The 18,055-nt window shown below is 44.4% G+C and overlaps 1 protein-coding gene and 1 long non-coding RNA gene across 3 annotated transcripts in view; one reads left to right on the top strand and one right to left on the bottom strand.

Annotated features, from left to right (window-relative positions):
• The window catches only part of NDUFAF2 (NADH:ubiquinone oxidoreductase complex assembly factor 2), a 175,123-nt gene that overhangs the window by 68,508 nt on the left and 88,560 nt on the right, over nt 1–18,055 (top strand). The gene's annotated exons all lie outside the window — the stretch shown is intronic.
• LOC132249613 (uncharacterized) lies at nt 561–16,979 on the bottom strand. The gene is made up of 3 exons (XR_009461124.1): nt 16,900–16,979; nt 4,888–5,458; nt 561–1,228 (listed from the first exon to the last, which is right to left on the bottom strand). It is a non-coding gene; the product is annotated as an uncharacterized LOC132249613 (long non-coding RNA).

The following is an 18,055-nucleotide window of genomic DNA, read 5'->3' as shown; positions in this document are numbered from 1 at the left end:
ACACATGGATGTGTATTTCTTCTTGCATCTGTACCAGATCAGTACCAAGTGTGGACTCAAAGGTGTTGTGCTATTGGTTGAGCCTTCTTTTACCTGATTTAGAGCTTTCAGGTTCTTTTTAAATTAATATTCTGGCTATTATGATACACCTGCAAATTCTTCTTGTAAAAATAGCCATTTTAATTTTAGTGTCTTACCAGAATTCCAGTTTAAGGATAACTGTTTTGTTCTGAGAATAGTATTCTTTACTTGCTCTTCTCAACTCTTGAGTAATTTTCCCGTATTTCATTGCTGGGTTTTGTTTTGATATGAGGCACACAACTCATACAGTCCTATATGTCAGTAGATGTTTTCAGTATATTGAGATACTAAAGAACAAATGGATGTGTATGATAAGTTGAAAAAGAAATATGACTGTAACTTAAGGTATTAATTAACCTGTCTTATAGTTTAAAATATTGTTGAATCAGTGAGAAATAAACTTTTTTTTACTTTTGATTGTTTACCTTCTTTGCAAAGTTAACATTAAAGTAAAATTGTAGACTTTAACTTCCGTGATTTTTAGATAAAATAGGAAAATGGAGCTTGGGGCGTCTGCAAACTTCTGAAGTGCTTTGACATGAAATTTTTAGATTGCTGTGTTTACAAACATAGGCTTGTTCTTTCAGTTCTCAAACTTTCCACGAGAGTCAAAAGTTATGCAATAACATAAAGATTGTAATCAGAATCTCTTTCTGCTTTGCAGTCTGTATAAAGCTAGATTTTTGTACAGAACAGTTTTTACTCAGCTATTGGTCATAAAACTTTCAATAACTGTGTTGGCTCCTAGTGGTAATAAAATTATTACATACACAAATAGTGCTTTTTTATAATTCAGTAGGTTTTTTATTTATATTTTGTGAAAGACAATAGATGTCAATGACAGCTGGTTAGTTGAACCTATTGTTATATTGTTTAGTTCAGTTATTCTTGAGCTGTATAAGAAAGAAATAAAAAAAAAAAATCACTGTGGCTTGTTTTAAAAGAATGGCTGACATTTTTTTTCACCTGTAAGAAATAAAAATAATCTCTGGGTTGGAGTAAGAATATAAAGCTGTAGCTCTCTAGGAGTGCTTCATTCTTCCTTCACTTTATCCTCTTCCTGGTGCTGGCAGCTTTTGAGAGCAGCTGAGACATTATTTCAGTGGCCTTGGCCCTGTATTGCCTCCCTTTTCCCTCCCGTGCCAGTCTGAGAAGAGCAAAGAACAGCTAAGACATAGCGCACAGAATTTAACTTAAGGAAACAAGCTTTTGTACAAAAATGGTTTTAGAAATTCTGTAATGATTTAAGGTTAAAAAGGTATCTGGCAAGAATACTTAGCTCCTGCAGAAGAAAGTTAAATTTTAGCCTTTAGTCAACAAATCATTGATTGAGCTCTTGCTTGGTAAGCATTATCTGGATTCAGAATACAAAACAGTTATGAGTTATACTGAAACTACCATTTTTGTCTGTTTTTTAAAGCTCTAAACAAGTAGTTTTCTCTTGATATAGTACATTATTACCAGTCATGATAGCCTCTATATCCAAATATCAATTAATCATGACTTTTGCAAACTACTAATTCAGCAGTAAGAGCTACACAATTATTTTTGCTAACCTGTACAACAAATAATATCCATTAAGCTTCTATAAACAAGACTGTATGTTAGAAATCATTGTCCTTAATCATGCTTTAAATCTATTTCCTAATATCAATAATTCTGTAACTAACAAATTTCAGGAATAGAAAAGGAGAGAACAGAAATATACTCTATGTATGTATAACCAAGTTCCAAATTAAATCAAAATATTATAGTGGCTAATGGCTGATTCTGGTGATTTCACTTTGCTTACAGATGCCATATGAACTATTTTGTTGTATCATTCATATAAAATGTATTCCAGTGTCAAATTGACACAATAATACATCATTTGCATCACAACTAATTTATTTAGCTATAATTGTGAATATGTAATATTCTGTACAAGTGTGCTTTTGCTTTGTGGGGAAAAAAGCATGTTTTAAAAATCCATCTTTTATATCTTTTGAGGAGGTAACTCTAACCATCTTAACTGTCTTCCATCCCTCCCCCCATTTGAGGCAAATATATTAGTTACTGAAATTGTGCTGTAGTTTCAACCAGACTGAGTATACCTAAAACTGTGGATATATTTTGGATTGTAACCAAAAACTTTTAGTAGTACGTAGCTTTTAATTGTTGACATCTTAACCCAATTTCTGCTGCTTATGGTGCAAAGTAAGGGTGCTCAACCTCTAGTTCACAGGTCAGATCGGGCCCTTAGCAACATGTAATTTGGCTTGTGGGGTTCCCCACAAATCTATGCACTGGGATTGGAGGCCCGTGGACCATGGCCCTGTGCACTAGGTCAGACATGCAGCATGGTGTGGAGCCTAATTCTGGCATGCAGCAGCATTGCATGGCTCTGAGGCTTGGTCCTGGTGTGCAGGGGCAGCAAGGGGCCGGTGGATTGTCCTTGTGCCTGCCATTCATTTGGTCCATGGGGCAAGAAGGTTGTGTACCACTGGTGTGAAGAATGCCAGAGCCAGCATTTTATCTTCCTGTAGCCCTTCAAGTTTAGGAAGCACCAAGTTGTTAGGATTATGGTGTAGGGAGGCATGGACCCTTCCTGAGCTGTTTAAATCTGCAGGGCATACTCTATCCCACACAGTGGTTTTTTTACCTCCTGCTTTTATCTCAGTATTACCTGTATGAGGGCCTTGATCATACAAATTTCTAGCTCTTAAAGCTACTGCAACTATTCAGAGGGGTTATACATCATCTGTGGAATATTATGCTCCTTTATTCTTTGGTTTTCCTGCTAGCAAAGTTCAGCCTCTGGAAGTTCCAATGGACTTCTTATCCCTGCATTTAGAAAAGTTAACATTCCAGGGGTTCCTAACAAAACCTTAGTCTTACAAAAAATCATCAGATTAAAGTAACTTGAATTAGAAACCAAAGTGTCTGGGTTATAGCTAGGACCATGCCATTTTGTAATGCATTATATATGCAAAGTATTTATTTTTAAAGGTATCAAACTTGTTGGATCTCCCAACTACTTTTAAAATATGTTTTCTAGGAAAACATTGCTTTTAAAAAACACAACTTTTGAAATAGCAAGTAGACAAAGAATACTGACCTCAAAACTGGTCTTACAAGGCACCTTGGGTGTCTTGAGATCCTTTCAAGGGCACCTGGGATGCCATGAAATGTTTAGCACTGTTAGGTATGCAAACATGATGTACAAGACATACCCAGATATTTCAAATAGGACTCCATAGGGTTAAAATATTCTGACCTGTTATGGTCTTTCTGAGTTTTTTGCAAAGAAAAACTTCTATAGTATTTTTTCTGTAGTCAAAAAAAAAATGATGATTAATTAAAAATCTTTTTTGAGAAGTGCAGCTGTAACTATTAGTTCTTGGCTTTCAAGCAGGTTTGTCTTGGTTTTAATTTGAAAAGCTTTCATGATATAAAATATTGCTTACCACATGAGCTTCATTTTAGCAGTGTTTTATTGTCCGGGATTGAATTGTATGGTCTCTTATTAAGACACAGTGGGTGTATCTACACAAGAGATTTTACTGCGAAGTAGCATGGTTTATTGAGCAGTAAGCATGTACGATTAAATGTGCACATGCTTACCGCACAGTAAACCTCACTAATCATGAGTAAATTTGCTACCTGCAAATGCAAGTAGCAAATTTTCTTGGAATTAGTAACAGCACAGTAGCGTATGTGTAGACTCCTGACCAGGAGCAAATCTGCTTTTGGTCAGCTGGCTACTAGGGGGTGAACGATTGCCCCCTACCTCCAGGAGCTGCCTGTTGCTGAGGCAAGCTTCGCCACTGGAGCCTGGGCAGGGACCTCCAAGCTCCCCACTCTGAGATTGCAGTCAGGGAGCGGGGGCTGGGAGATCCTTATCTCTCAGCAGCAACTCCACTACAGTGGGGCCAGCGCTGGGAGATCCTTCTAAGGTTCTCCTCGTGCTGGCCTCACAACCATGGAGCTGGCACTGGGAGCTCCCTGCTGGCAGGGGCTGGGGAACCTGTTTCCCACCTAGCTCCATGATTGTGGAGTTGTGCAGGGAAGAGGCTTCCCGGCCTGTTCCCCATCCAGCTTCGCGCTCACGGACCTGAGCAGGGAATAGGCTTCCCAGACTTTACCCCCCAATCATAAAAGCGGGGCTAGGAACTGTCTTGGTCAGGGGCAGGTCCCAGCCCCATGCTCCAATCATGTGAAAAGGCACGGGTTTGGAAAGAGCTATAGGGGTGGGATAGGTTCCAGCCCCACCAGTAGATTGGGGCTGGGGCCTGGGACCTGCCCCTCTCCTGCAGCTCTTTCTAAATTTCCTGTCCCTGATCGGGGAGCCAGGGCCAGGAGCTCCCTGGTGTTGAGGCAGGGTGACATTGTCCCCACCCCAGCAGCAGGCAGCCCTCAGAGGCAGAGTGTAATGTCCCAGTCCTGGCCAGGAGATGGCTGTCTCCTGGCCCAGTGCTCCCTGCCAGCACCTGGACTAGCACCCAGGAGGAGCCTAGAGCTCCCCCTGGTTGTAGCAGGTGCCTGTTGCAGGGCCCAGGGAGCAGAAGCAGTTTGCTGCCATTAGCAGCAAATCTGCTCCTGCTTCTTGGCATGTGTAGATGCATGCCTGGGAGCATTTACTCACAAGTAAACTGATCCTGGATCAAATGCATGTGTAGATGCACCCAGTAGGCAGGTATTTCTGTGTTGACAATTATAAACCTTTTTTCTGCAAATGCTGATTGCATCATGCTCTTGTATAAATACCTGGTAAAAGACATTACAATTTTGTTTGGTGATGGTTACTTACAAGTGGCCCAAACTTACTTCAGACAAAAAAGGTGGTGTTGGAAACAAACTTGATCAAAGAGTAACTCTGTAGAAAATAAACATTCAAATAGTTGTCCATGTAGGCTGGATTCTTTTTCATAGCAGTAGCTATTGCAACTCTGCCTGTTTCCTTCTTACTTAACAAGCTGCATTGGCCAAGAGTGTAAAGGGCACAATGATCACCATTGGCACTCAGTTCCTACTTACTGCCTGCAGTCTGAGACAGAACACCTGCAGTGTTTGCATTTATATGACATAACTGCATGTGGTACGTTTTTTTGTCTTTTCTTTTTTTCTGTAGTTTATCTTTTGCTGCAAGTTAGTATTTGGAGCACTTCCTCCACCTTGTCGTGCATAGAGTGCTTCTGAATCTAGAGACTTGGAGCCACTTCGTTATTACGTTGCCTACCAGGTGATTCATCATGCCTATTCTTGATGCCATTCTTGATGTTTTATCTTTTGCAGCAGAGAGTTGGTGTTTGTTGCCTGTTTTTTCAGAGGATCTTCAGGATTGAAGTGGCAGAGTAGAAATTTATCCTATTGGAGATCTCCATACAACCTGGTATCTCTGAAAAGAGAGGAAAAGAGCACTTAAGCTTGAACTCTAGATGCAGATCCCTTTCTTTTGTCTCTAAACTAGAGTTTCAAGACCTCTCTGAGCATGTTTCTCCCAAACCTAGAACTTGAAATCTTTTCTGGATACCCTGGAATTCAGTTCCTCAAGACTGAACTTTTTCCAGCCCTGTGACCTCTGATAACATCCTTAGTACAGATGTCTTTGGCACTGAATATTACCACCTTGGTATAGGCTCTGACTTTGATATCAAACACTGGATACCCTTGTACTACACCAGTTTACACCAGTGACTACTTTTTTACCCCCTTCTGGTACAAGGGTTTCTGCTCCTAGAGTAGGCAAGAGAGATTATTTCCAAGTAACCATTGGTTCATTTTCTGCCAAACCTGACACCCAAGACAGAACCGCATCGCATCATCAGTGAATGAAGTCTGTTTGTTCGCATCCTCTTTTGTACCAGGGTTCGCTCCTTCCCTCCATTTCTTGTCCCAGATCTCCACCCTAAGTGGTGCAGCAGGAGCCTAGCAGGGTCCTAAAAAGTCCCTGCAGGCTCTCAAGGGCAGTCTGCCTGCATTGGTGGGCGCAGAACAGTCTGGGAGCAGGAGGTGCAGCCCCCCCCTCCAGTGCAAATTGCTGCCCTTTGGGAAACCCTGGATCTGCTCCTGATCCTGGGTATCTTCTTTTGTCTACCTTCTAATCCATCTAGACTGGTTCTCCACTTGTACAATCAACCTTTAGTTGCTGGAGGGTGAAACAAAAAACTAAAAGGGAGTAACTTTTTGGTTTCAGGGACTATCAACTCAATCACTGGAAAACCTATTAGCCCTCTCAGATATGCCTCCCACAAATCCAATATTTTCCAGGACTTTGGCAGGGTAATTGGAAGGTTATTGGTGCTCCACTGGAACTTGTACATGAGAAGCAAATTGTATATACAAGTTACTAAACATCCTCCATGCAGCAGTATTAGGCAGGATTGCAGTGCCCATTAACAAGGCTTTCTTATGCCCATCCAAGTAGCTTGGCCTCTGTTCACCTCATTTTGAGAAGAACAGGGAGAAAATACTAAGCCCCATCAAAAGGGTTTAATTGTTTCTATCAATAGCTGACTTTTTGTGGTGGACATACTATCAGGTGACTAGCAAAAAGAACTGAAGGGTCCTTATGGCTGAAGGCCAACCATCTTGTCCCTTGACAAGCCTCTCTTGTGACTTCCAGTATGGCTGCAAGCAGTGTCATGTCACCATTATTGCAAGGTACTCATCCTGGTTCCAGGCATGTGGTGTCTTTCAAAATTGCAAGCTGCTTGAGGGGACTGAACTATGTAGCTCCATCACTGGGGCACTTGAACAGCCTCAAAAGCAAGACAGTTCTGCTTCTTTTGGATGTATATATTTTGTCATTTGCAAAGGAAGGAACAGAAAAGTCAACAAGCTCTAGGCATAAATTCAGCCTCAATATTGTGAACATATTGAGTCTCCACAGGACATGCAGAAGTTTGGTAAACCCTATTCATCTGCCCCTTGCCATCTGGTCCTTCCTTAGAGCACTGGTTCTAGAGCAGGCTGGAACCACTAATGGACCAGTCTTCCATTACCCCCTTTAGAAACCTTTTATTTCTAGGAAGCATGAATGGTAACTTCAGACCAGAGACTTTGAGGTCCCCATCTGCTTTTAGCCTACACTTTGCCCTCCATATATGCATCCACAGTGTTACTACCAAATTCTGGTAGATCTCTTCAATCAACTTGTGCATTCTGTGACATCATTGACAAGCCTCAAAATCATGAGTTATTCAGTGTGTGCTTGCATCACGCAGCGTGTGGAACTTCACCTATGATCTTTATACGGTCGATTGAAATCCAAGTGTCCAGCAGGTATGCCACTTACTAACCTGTTCCTTTTAACCTGGGGGGCAGATCCGCTACAGGATTGTAGCAAAGTGCTTTTTCTTTCTGCTTTTTCTACCAAGAATTTGGTAATAAATGTTGCAGCTCTGGGACAGTGCGCTTATCATGACCATGGCAAAGGTGTTAGGGCCTATGATTCCCTCAGAACTTCATTTTACACGAACATCCTGTGGGTTTAGAGAAATCCATCTAATGTTGAAAGATTTCTTGCCTCTCCTTTGGGGTCTTGCTGAGAAGTGTAGTCATGTGCCACATCAACTGAAAGAAATGGGGCCTTCCTCATTAGGTAAGAGAGCATTACATCTCTGAATCTAGTACAGGGGTGCTCACTCCTGGCCTGTGGAGCAATGTTATTTTGCCCACAGGGCTCCCCATGGGCCCTAAAATTTGTTGGTGGGAAAGCGGTGGCAGCTATTTGCCGTTCTCCTGCTGCCCCAATTTCTGGACCCAGAGGTAGCATGGCCTTGTTTGCTGGATTGAGCATTTGGGGCTGAGCAGAACAGTGTGGGGCTGGGTAGAAGTGGTGGTGCAGGACCCAGTCCAGCCCACAGACCTTCCCCACACCAGAGGTGCCAACTCTGTGGGTACTCTGAGGCTCAAGCACCCACCAGATTAAATTAGTGGGTGCTCGGCACCCATGAGCCGCAGCTATTTTGGCACAGGCTATTTGCAGATGTTAACAAAAACAACCGTCCCAAAACAAAACAAAACAACTCAAAATGCATTTTACCAGAAGAAGCAGTGTGTTAATTCAACCCGGCTCTGCAGCATCTGTAAATTTGGGTGCTGCAGTGGGGCTTTTTGGCGCTTTTGGCTAAAGCTGATTCAATCTGCTATTAGATAAAAGCACCAAACAGCCCCACTAAAGCCCAATCTTTACAGATGCTGCAGAGCCGCATTGAAATAACGCACTGTCTCTTCTGGGCATGCATGGGTCTCGGCATGAGAATGTGTTGAGTTTAAAGTGCTGGTTTGGGGGTTTTTTGTTTTGCTTCATTTTATTTTGCATCTGCAAGCACCCACTAGCAAAAACCAAGGTCAGCGCTTGTGCCCCACACAATTCTAGCCAGCCCACAGAGCCAAAAAAACGAGCACCCTTGATTTAGAGTAGCCCTTGGGCCAAATGTGGCCTGCCAAACCATTACAGCTGGCATATGGGGCTTTCCATGTGTCAGACCATGAATACAGCCACTCTCCCCCTTGTCAAGTTCCTGAACTCCAAGCACTGCACCCAGTTGAGCCAAGCCACACACACTTCCCCGCCCCACAGGGCCAGGCCACACCCCCTTTTCCCCCATGGGGCTAGGTTGGGGCCAGGCCACGTCCCCTTTTCCTCCAGGGGGATAGGTTGAGGAATGCCACCTCCACTCCACAGGACCGAGCTATGCCTCCTTCATCCCCCCAACCCCCCGGTCAGGTGGCCTACCACCCTACTCTCCATGGCCAGATGATGCCCCCTGCGTTGGGTTACTATATTTCCAGTTCCAAAAAAGAGGGCATCTGTTAGGGGACACCTCACTCCCAATCTGAAGCCCCCCAATCCCTGCTGCTGACCCTCACTCCCAACCTGCAGATTCCTGGCCCTGCTCGTGCCCCTCACTCCCAACCCACAGGTCCTTGCCCCCTGGCCTTCCTGGTGCCCCTCACTCCCAACCTGCAGCCCCCTGCTCCCTGGAGGACTAAGCCCCAAGCTGCCCCCATCCCAACTGGGCCAGAGTGCAGCAACTCTGTTTAGTGTGGGTGGTGACAGAGCAAGCCCAGGCCTGGAATGGACAGAAGGGAAGAGGGGATACCTCTGGCACCCCTTGCCCTGGGCTGAGGCTCCTGCACCGCATCAGACAGTCTGGCAATGTACCCCCTGTCAGCGTATCTCAGCCTGGCCCTGTGAGCAAGGCACTGGCCCAGCCACGGAGCTCCCTGCTGCACTCAAGGGGTCCCCATCCCCTTGCCCAATCAGCCAGGCAGGGGCTGCCTTCCTCCCTTCCCCCTCCCCCGGCCACAGCCCGAGCGCCTGGACACTATGCATCCCCCAGCACCAGCAGGCATCTGCCCCCCCCCCCCCATCCCCTCCACACACCCCTGCTATACATGCACACTGCCCCCCGAACAGTCCTTAAGTCCTGGCCCTGCAAGCCCCCGCCCCCCCCCAACTTACCTGCATACATATTCTGGCACTGCTCCCACAGTCTCAGGGAAAATCCTTGAAAAAATTATCAAGGATCACATCTGTGAGGGGCCAGCAGGGGAGATCATGCCCAGGGGAAATGAACATGGGTTCATCAAAGGCATGTCCTGCCAGACCAACCTGATGGCCTTTTATGACCAGGTAACTACATCCCTGAGTGTCGCCATGGACGTGGTCTTTCTGGACTGTAAGAAGGCCTTTGTCTCTCACCCCATTCTCATTAATTAATTGAGTGACTGTGGCATTGATGCCTACATATAGTTGGATGGGTCAGAAATTGGCTGATGGGGTGCACCCAGAGAGTAGTGGTGGTGGACGGGTCGTACTCGACCTGGCGGGATGTGAATAGTGGGGTCCCCCAGGGCTCGGTAGTAGGGCCTACACTGTTCAACATTTTCATCAGTGACTTGGACGAGGGGGTGGAAAACACGTTGTCCAAGTTTGCCCATGACACCAAGATGTGGGGAGAGGTAGGCACGCTCGAAGGGAGAGAGAGGCTGCAATTAGACTTAGACTACAGAAGTGGGCGGATGGTAATAGGATGGGCTTAAATGTGGATAAGTGCAGGGTGCTGCACCTGGGGAGGAGGAATCCACAGCATACGTACAGGCTGGGGAGCCCCCGCCTTGTGAGCAAAGAGGCGGAGTCAATAATGACTCCAAGATGAACATGAGCCACCAATGCCAGACGGTAGCCAACCGCACCTTGTCATGCATCCAAAGATGCATCTCAAGCCGGTCCAGAGAGGTGATACTCCCCCTCCATGCAACATTGGTCCGGCCTCAATTGGAGTACTGCATCCAGTTCTGGACACCGCACTTTAAGAAGGATGTGGCCTGCCTTGAGAGGGTTCAGAGGAGGGCCACCCACTTGGTTGGAGGGCAACACGGCAGCCCCTATGAGAAGAGGCTGAGGGACCTGAACTTGTTCAGCGTCAGCAAACAGAGGCTGAGGGGGGATTTGGTAGCTGCCTACAAACTTGTTAGGGGAGATCAGCAGCAAATAGGAAGGGTCCTATTCCCCCCAGCAGCACCTGGGGTGACAGGGAACAATGGCCAGAAGCTGCTGGAGAATAGGTTCAGGTTAGAGAGCCGGAGGCACTATTTCACTGTTAGGGTGGCTAGGATCTGGAACCAACTTCCTAGGGAAGCAGTCCTCACTCCTACCTCGGGTAAATTTCAAAAAGAGGTTGGATGAACACCTGTCTGGGGTCGTGTGATCCCAGCGTGTGCTCCTGCCAGTGGCGGGGGGTCAGACTAAATGATCTATTTAGGTCCCTTCTGACCCTAACTACTATGAAACTATGACCCTGCCTGGCTGCATCCCGGCCACGTGTGTGCTTGCACAGATGCATGTGCGCCTGCTTCCTCCAATTGTCTTCCCGGCAGTGGAGCAGAGCAAAATCCCAGACATTGGTTCAGATTTTAAAAAATCACCAGGACGGAAATTGAAGTGTCCAAAAAGAGGACATGTCCAGGAAAACCCAGATGTATGGTAACCCTACCCCTGCACCAGACCTGGGCAGTGGATTGGAACTACCATCTGGCCCACAGTCAGACCAGGCAGTGTGCATCTGGGCTGTCAGGGAAAAAGATTGAGCACCACTGATCTAGAGTATACCTCACCTTGTTACATCTTTAGCCATTTGTTTGCCTAGTCCCCAAACTGCTCTAGTATACCAAGTCAGCAAAAGTATTTTAGGAATTGTGGATGATGATCCCTTTGACTCCTTCAATGTCTTTTGCAGATAGGGAAACTTGAGTGTTGACTTATTGGCAAAGTACTAGGAATGAGCATTTCTCTCCAGAAAGGACACAAGCCAAAATTAGCTGGCCTGTGAATTCCTCCTGTAGTTTGTGAGGTTCATATTGTTTTAAGTCTCTAATGACCTATTTCTTGGTTTTTCAGCCTATTGGGGAATTTTTCTGGTCTTCCTAGGATCTCAATCTAGTTTTGACTGGCATAATGAAAAATGCCTTTGAACCAATTGCAACCTGCTTTCTCTACCATCTGTTCATGAAAATGACATTTTGTTGCCTTTCAGGCAAATACAGAATCAGTGAAATATAGACATCTATGGCAGGGCCCCTATAAGGATGGGGTCACCTGCTGAAGTCAGTGGTGGATTTCTACCCCAGCCAATATACCTTTAAGTTTTCTTCAAAAAGCTCACTTTAACTTGAGAACTACACAGACAGGATGTGGGAATAGCTTCATCCTTTTGTTTGAACAGAGTAGACATTTGAAAGTCTCAATTGTACATTTGTGAAGAGAATCAATGTCCAGTTTTTGTTTCTGTTCAGACTATCCAAATGAGTTTCAGACTGCATCAAGATCCTTGAACATGAGTGAGCAAGCACGTGCTGTAAGGACACTTCCAGATTCTGCAGTTTCTCTCACTAAAGTTTCAGTCTCTGAGATATATAGAGCAGCTACAAGGAGCTTGATTCGCATTACTTTTTTGATTCAGGTTTCTGGATCCGATGCCAACTTTGCAAGAGCTGTCTTGCAGTCCCATTTTTAGTGAGACTCCTCTCCTGCCTCATGTTGCGAATACTGCTTGCTAGTTACCAATTGCTCAAGAAAGAGTGGATCAAACGTTCTCTACAGTAACTGGTTCTGACAGATTCCACAACCAGCCCTTCATCCCTGCTGACTGCAATCCCTACATCTGAGATTTTTGTTGGCAAAGCAATAAATGGTGGTCGCAGCCACTCCAGTCCTTATGCTGTCAGGTATGGCATCCTGAAGGGCATTACACCTGCAGCCATAAATGATGTTGCTATTTGAAGGAATCTGATTTCATGAGCATTTGGAGCATCTTTGCCACCGAGAGTGGACTCTATGTAGCAGTCATGCCTTGAAGAAGCACAGTCATGTAGGTAACATAACTCTTCCTCAAAATATATTTACTACTGTGTGTGTTTAAAATATGTGAGCAAAAAATTGCCATCAAATTCAGTGCTTTACATAGTACTTAGATCTATAAATGTCTGTTCTACTTCTATAGCTACTGTTTTTGCATGATGTGAATTTAGTTACAAATCACAAACCAATAGTTCTCTTTATAAAATTTGTTAAAACTTGTTATAAAATAGGAACAGTGTTAGCTCCTTGAGAATGTTTGTACAACCAGCTAAAATAATTGACTTTATTCGGAAAGAAGTGAAATGCTAAATGAGTCTTTGCAAATAATTTATAATTGAAATATAATTAATCATCCAAACCAGACCGTAACACTGCTGTGTTGGGTCATATTGCTTAATTGATGTTCTCTGCAGCTGTAACTTTCTTTTCATTTCATTTACAATTCATACCCTTGCTGTCATTTGCCCATTTCTCTTCCCTGCATGACTGCCTTTTTGTTTATCTTCATACATTATGTTCTTATTTACAGAATACAAGTTATTGTATGCTTCCTCTTTGCTTGCTAAATTCCCTTTATACATGCTAAATCCCCATTTATGCGGTTTTTGATAAATTTACTGAAAATATTCAGTACTTGGATTTATTCATTTTTTTGACAGTAATTGGTAGAAAACTGTTTCTTGCAGTTGATAGACAACAAAAAATGCAATGGGGACAAAGCTACTGCATGATAGAGCATGGAGGATCCATCAGTTATTTAAGGAAGTGGCATTTGTACTTGCATTATTTAAACCTTTGAAAAAGGAATTGTAAAGCTGTATGTTTGTAATAAGTGTATTATTATTTTTTTTCCCTATGCAGCAATTTTTATGTGAAAGGTACAGTGTCTGTTAGGCTCAAGTATTGGGGTTTTTTAGGTAGAATGGTACAGAGAGTGGGAAACAGGAACACTGTGACTTAACATGTTTGAAAGCTAGATTTGAATAGATGCTACACTCCGTAGGTGGGACTAGAACGACAGGCAAAATCTTAAAGTTTTTAGATCTTGTTGCCCATTGGGGAGACCGCTTCTCAGAACAGAGTACTATAAAAGGAATTATTACCTCAGTTTAACCACTTCAGTACCTCTGATATTCCTGCAAAGACTCACACATATAAAGCTTTTCAAGAGTCCTAGTCCAGTTGCTGCTTTCTCTCTCACAGATATTAAATTCATATTTAAATACAAAACATGACAATTGTGTGAACAAAGTTATGATTTGCAAGCAGTCAACATTATTTGTAGCATTCTAAATACACTATAATCAATAAACCACTTAATGTGTTAGGGAAAAACAACTGGTTCCTTTCTGACTTTTGTACATGTACGAAAATGATGAAGGATCTATCTTCAAGCAAAGTGGCAAAATGAAACACTGGGTGGAGGGGGAAAAGTAACAAATATTAATGGAATTTTTTCCTTCTAAATTGAGAAGTATTATGTTTAGATTGATTGTATATTTATACATGGAAAATGTGACTCTGTGCAGTTCGCAAAGGTATACTGAACACAGGACAGTTTTCACATCCCACTCGCATAATGGATGAGTTCTGAAATGAGTTTCAAAGCAGATTAATTCCCAAGCGAGCTTTCAGTTTCAGCTCCCATGAGTGCTTTTAGTACATCACATATTACCTCCACTGGTTTTACTGTAAAGAGCTCTGCTAAAAAAATTAACTTATATAATTATTAGAGTACTGTCCACAACAGAGAATATAAAAAATATAAGGTGTGTTGTAATTAAAAAGCCTGTCCCACTTATTCTGTCAGCCCACTGGCGGCACTGGTACGCAGGCTTGAAGTGATTGTTTTATAATAAAACTGGCCACACTCTTCAGAGCAATAGCCTATCTTATGGTCATCCATATCAGTTGAACAGCCTGCCTAGATTTGACCTCTATCTAAAAAAAAAAAAAAGAATAAGTTAATTCAAGAGTAGGATTGGGGTTGATTTTATCTTCTGCTAAATTCAGAAACCATCCATTTCCAAAGGATAATAATTTTAGAACATAAGTACTTGTGCATCTTTTCATCTATGACATGGAAATCTAGGACCACATGCATTGTGTCAGTCTCTTCCCCCTTCCCCTCTACCCTCCCAGTAGACTAGGAGTACTGCCTTTGTTAGACTCCAGTATCTCCTCACAAGTTTTCAAGTCTAGAGATCTTTTCTGTTGCTCAGAAATAAGTTGGGAATTGCAATAGCAACTACTAGGTCAGATGTGGGAAGCCAATGAACTCGTTCTAAATGGCAAAATGTTGAGGTGTGCAAGTGCAGAATAACTTCAGGATGCTTGTCCTGTGGTTGTTGTTTTCTATAAGCTACATAAAAGAACTGATGTCTGTAGGTCAGAGCTGCAAATGTTTTACATATGACTATGGATATGTTGGCTTGATTTCCAAATTAAAATTATTGCATCTAATACTGGTTTAGCTTCCTGCTACTGGTATAACAATGGAGTATGACATGTAAATTATGTAAACAGGATATATAACCTTAGATTGTGAATCCCCAAAAGTAAACTGTCTTGGGGTAAATTTATGATGGTTACATTCACAAAATAGTCTGGCATGCTTGAATATTCTCATAAATTAGGTGTTAAACCTTTAATTGTAGCTAGTGCAAAGGTATATTCAGTTCCATTATTCCTAAAAACCATGTGTGTTCCAGTATTTGATATACATGTAATTTTGATATACCTTAATATTTCAGCTGAGATTGTGTCAGTAAGGTAGTGCCTAACTCGAGCAGCCCTGAACTGTTCACGCTTAAGAGTCAGTGGTTGAGTATTAGCATTTGACTTAGGTTTTTCACTAGGCCTCCACAGGGACAGTACTGAGACACACAGAAAGCCTGGATCTGGCCAGACAAGGAAAAATTTACATTTTAAAAGAAGCCTAATACTTGGCTAGTCAAGCTGTCATATAGGAGAGATGAATTACTGGGATTAGTGAATCTACATGTCTAAAAGAAAACAAGTTTGTAGTCTGATAAATATGCACCTTTGAGGTCTGGAAGTTACTGAAGGGGTGGCATATGTTAATAGCCAGGCTAGCTTTTAAGGCAGACATTAAGTACCTTTGCATGGCTTTGTCTTCAGTCTTCCTGAATTCCAGAGGGCTGAGGACTTTCAGCCAAGGTTGGCTGAGAAAAATAAGGTGACAGGGAGATGCAGAAGGCTCTGGCATGAAGTCAGAGGCAGGGGTTTCTATCTTGGAAAGCTGGCTAAGGACTACATATTTGGTTTTCAGGTGTAGGATAAGAACAGGTAAACGTTCTGGTATTTCCTTTTTTGTTTACTTGCATCTTTATATCTCAATATATGGTTATTGATTTTTGTATGGTCACGGCAGGGTCCTGCAGGAGGGCCGTGAACTCCTCGAGGCCCCTTCCTTTGTGCCAAGTCGGCCCAAGGGCACCCTCTATTCTCGCCCACCACGTCTTTGATCTTAAGGTAAAGTTGGGAGGCTGCCTCACGTCTCCTTGGGCATGGTTAGCTGGGACCTCTGTCCCCGTGTTTTCCCAGACCCACCGGGGGTCTCCTTGTATGATGGGTGCTTCCCAGGCACCCTAGCCTTAGGGGCTACACTTGGCTCCAATCTCCCCTGATACCACACCCCAAGCCTCGCAGATGGGATAGACGTTGGTGTGTCTCTCTGCCTATATTCATGCCCGTCTCTCGGGCCTTCTCTGTTATGCTGCCCCTTCCTGGGCTCTCCGAGCCCCCTCGGGGCCTTCCCTGTGATATCGCCCCTCTCTGGGGCCTCCTGTGTAAACTTGCCCGCTCTCTGGGGCCGCCTCTGTTGTGCTGCCCCTTCTTGGGCTCTCTGAGCCCATTCGGGGCCTTCCCTGCAATGTCACCCCCTTTCCTGGGGCCTTCTCGTCAAGCCACCCATCTCTCAGGCCCAACCGCACTGCTACCCCCCGCTCTCCAGGGCTCACCGCACCACTACCCCCTCTCTCCAGGGTTCACCGCAGTACACTGCCCTTCTCCGGGGTTTACTGCAGCACTAGGCCTTCCTCAGGGCTCACCGCGCCCACCCTGGGGCTTCCCAATAATACTGCCCCCTCTCTGGGGCTTGCTGTGCCCACGCTGGGCTTCCTAATAATACTGCCCCTCTCTGGGGCTGGGGTCTAAGCCCCCTTTAGCTGCGCCCTCCCTGGCACTGGGGCCCCCACCACTGGGGTTTCCCCTGAGTATGCTGCACCTGCTCTGGCGCTGGGGTCCTCACCCTTCGTTGCGAGTCCCCAATGAGTATGCTGCGCCCTCCTCAGGCGCTGGGGCCCCCACCCCTCTGGGGGTCCCTATGAGGCCTCCTCCAACCCCTTATAGCCTCACCCTAGCCACCGGTATAATAAACAACAACAACAACAACACCACCACAAGCCCCTAGGCTACAACATAGCTATAAACCATGGTGATCAAACCTCTTCGAGCTGCCCTCCTTCACTCAGCTAGAGCGGTTCCTGCAATGCTCGCATCCGAGCTCCTACCTCCTTGGCCACTGGCAGGGAACTGCCAGCCTGGCCTCAACTCTGGGCTTTATAAGGGCCAGGCCTTGCCCCTTACAGCCAGCTAATCGCTGTCAGGTGTGGGTCATTCGCTGCCTCCAGTTGCCCTGGCAACCTGCAGCTGTGCTCGTTATGTCCTGCCAGGGCTCTCTCTCCCTGGCAGTTTCCACTCTCTAGGAGCAGGGCACCAAGGTGCCCTGCAACAGTATGCTTATTCTGCCTTTACAATAAATCCTTTGTTTGTCATCTTATGCTTGCCTGTGGAAGTGGGGGGCTTCTGGGTAAGTGGTATTCCAGGCTGACTCTCTCTATGGAGAGCTTTCCATAACTCAGAGTGGGGCTGACAGAGATGCCCTCACTGCAGCTGCAGAGTCCAACTTATGTGCAATGGAGCTAAGGCTTGCTGGGATAGGGAGCTCTCCCAGGGCAACCTCAGTTTGCTCCTTGGGGCAAGTAATGGCACAGTGGGGACAGGCTGGGGGCTCCAGGGATCCTCTCTGGATGGGTTTGTTACAATAATTGCTTATTTACTATATACCATTAAAATGTGAGCAACCACCTGTACAAATATATGAAAGGGTATAGTCTTGTACAATCCACAGGGGAAAAATCGGTGGCATCTGTCTCAGGAGCTTTTAAAATGGCCAAAGATCAGTAGTTTTCAGATCAGTTTTAATTTTAAATGACTGCAGGTTTTGTAGGCCAGTTCAAGAGCTGTAAAAGGATATTTCTTTAAATCTTTTGAGTACTTGCGTGTTTCCTGGAATACTGGATCATTCTGATGGGAGGTAAAGTAAACATTTTTAACCCTCTCCAGAGTTTGCTTTCCTCACCTCCATTGGCCACAGCTAAATAGGATTCCAAGTTCCTTCATATCTGACCCCTCATTTATCAGCAGGGGAAATATCTTAAGAAGACTTTGGATGCAGAGAATTCTGTGGCTTGTCTATCATTTAGTCTTACATTTAGGAGTTAGATGTGTATACCAACTTCAAAAGAATGTTTTGAGTCTCCAGGTGGACATCAGTGATTATGACAGCTTGATTCTCATAGCTCCAATACTTAGGTTGTT

This window comes from Alligator mississippiensis, chromosome 3, assembly GCF_030867095.1.
Source record: "Alligator mississippiensis isolate rAllMis1 chromosome 3, rAllMis1, whole genome shotgun sequence".
Lineage (NCBI taxonomy): Eukaryota > Metazoa > Chordata > Crocodylia > Alligatoridae > Alligator > Alligator mississippiensis.
This window is presented reverse-complemented; position numbering and strand designations above follow the sequence as displayed.